Genomic DNA, 2,454 nt, shown 5'->3' on the forward strand with positions numbered 1-2,454 from the left:
CGTCCTACGGTCAAAACGGGGGTCCTGTTCATCGGGAGGGGTGTGGCGTACCGCAAAACGGACGAAACGGACTTGTGTTGGAGCGCTAAGGTCGAAATGGGGGTCCTGTTCATCGGGAGGGGTGTGGCGTACCGCAAAACGGGACTCCACAGGATACTGTTCATCTCCACCGTCGACCTCCTCCAGCCTCCACGGGCTACCCTCGACCTCCTCCAGCCTCCATGGGCTCCTGTTCATCCAGCCTCCACCGCACGCTACTCCACCGGCTACTGTTCAACCACCCCTCCACCATCTACTGTTCATCCAGCCCTCCATCGTCTACTGTTCATCCAGCCCTCCACACCACGGGGTCCTGTTCAACCACCCCTCCACGGCCACCCCTCAACCGTCTACTGTTCATCCATCCCTCCACACCACGGGGTCCTGTTCATCTAGAGGCAACGCCACCGCTCACTGTTCATCCACCCCCCCGGAACACTCACTGTTCATCCAATCGACCGGCTTCAGTTAGCAGCAGTAGCGAAGGAATCGCTCCATCGGGTTCATTTAACAGCCATCGATCAATCCCTCGGGTTCAGTAACGTGTAGCCTGCAGTGCAATCGCTCAGGTTCAGTTAGAGCCCAACGCCTCGCTCCGGTTAAGTTAGAGCCAACGCCTCACAAACACGCACATACGTGTACGAGAGAAACACGCATCGCTCGGCCCCCGACCTCCCACGTAACTGGCAACTCCCTGAAATTTTCCTACCCCTCGCTTCTACGACGGTTTTTTCCATCATGGACAGCCCAAAGAATGTCATGCAGCTGCGTCTCCGGCCCGCCCAGGACGAAAATCCCATTTTCTGTCATGATTTTTTGTCATAGAAGTAGGATCCCACCACATCTATGATGATACCGGGTTCTATCATAATTATCGGCATAGAAGTGTCATATGTATGACAGAAAAAAAATTCGTTCGGCCCAAAATGTCACGGATGTGTCTTTTTTTTGTAGTGACTACTGGAGCGATTTCGATCCCAATGATGGGAAGCTCACAGTCGCCACCACTAGAATCCTCCGCCTCCTCTCTGCCGGCCTCACACTAGAGATGATTGGGTCCTACTTCATTCGTTGCTGCATTGCTGCTTTGCACAAGAAGGGGAGGCCAACCTAGGATTTCAAGAATGCGGCGGATATCATGAGGCTCCGCCCTGGCTTGAAGCATAACTTCACGGTGATGCAGCATGCGTCTGTCTGCCAAAGGCTCTTCCACCTCGAAATTGACAATGACGGCAACGCTGAAAGGACCGACAAGGCCACAAAGGCTGGCAAGACCGGCCACCCGTTCAGGTTGCCGGCAGGGGTGCATCCATTGAGCAAAAACTCCCTTCTGACCGAGATCATTTCTAGGATGCCAGCCTTCAATGCCCATGGCCTGGATCCAACCCGGGCCAAGCCAGAGGCGGAGTTGGTGCAGTAGTTCTTCGACAACTTGTCGGAGAGCACCGTCCACACCGAGGCAAAGCTCATCCGCCCCACCACCGATGAAGAGGTGGCGTACATTGCCGCCAGGGCAGAGGAGGCAGCACTTGCCATAGAGGCCAGCAACTGTGGCACTGTGGAGGACGAGGCCGAAGAGGCCGAGGAGGAGCAGAGATTCCTTAAGTGGGTGGGGCCCGTCGGGGAGACCAGTGCTGCCGGTGTCGGGGATCCCCTTCCATGGAGGCGGCCAAAGAGCCGGCCGAGGAGGCATCCGAGGCGGACGAGCCCTTGGCCCTGAAGAAGATACACGTCCTGGACTGGCTCTAGCGAGCCAGTCCACTCCGACAGGGCCACGCAGTGGCATGGGGCTCAGGCGGAGCCCATGCGCCAGACGAGGCGCGCGGCTGCAGAGGCACTGGAGGAGGCTGCAGCAGCGAAGAGAGCCGCAACCGCTTCTTCCTCCTCGACCAGACATGCTACTGCTTCTTCGTCGTCCAAGCACGTAAGGACCCCGTCTGCTTCCCCGGCGGGCTCCGTTCCAATGGCCAATTACAACCTTGGCTCATTCAGCCTGAGGAGGAAGAGAAGGGTAGAGGAAGAGGACGAGTACGTACTCTGCTTCCCCCATCTAGTGTCTGATTCTTTACATGAATCGCTCCATCTTGACATGATCTCTTTGTTGTAGGGACAAAGAGACGCTGGCCCAGCGGGTGGCGAAAAGAGCCAGGGCCTCGACGAGTGCTGTGCCCCTGACAAGCACTCCTCGTGCATCGGGGATGATCTTCATCAGCCCGGAGTCCAGCCCCCAGCACAGCCCCCACTCCAGCCCCCAACGTAAGTTTGTCATTTATTTCTTGCCGGTGGGCGTTGGACCGCGCCTTCTTATTGATGATCTTGTCGGGTCTGTAGGAGGAGAGCAACAGCAGGAGGAGCCATTGGGGGCTGCCCCTGACATGCCGCCCCCATCTACTACCCCGACGAGAGGGGCGTCCT

The 2,454-nt window shown here is 57.4% G+C and overlaps 1 pseudogene; it reads right to left on the reverse strand.

Moving 5' to 3' along the window:
• Positions 1-1,732, reverse strand: part of LOC119320979 — a 14,341-nt pseudogene extending 12,609 nt beyond the window's left edge.
• Between the last annotated feature and the right edge of the window lie 722 nt (positions 1,733-2,454).

The sequence above is a fragment of the Triticum dicoccoides genome, chromosome 6B (assembly GCF_002162155.2).
Source record: "Triticum dicoccoides isolate Atlit2015 ecotype Zavitan chromosome 6B, WEW_v2.0, whole genome shotgun sequence".
Lineage (NCBI taxonomy): Eukaryota > Viridiplantae > Streptophyta > Magnoliopsida > Poales > Poaceae > Triticum > Triticum dicoccoides.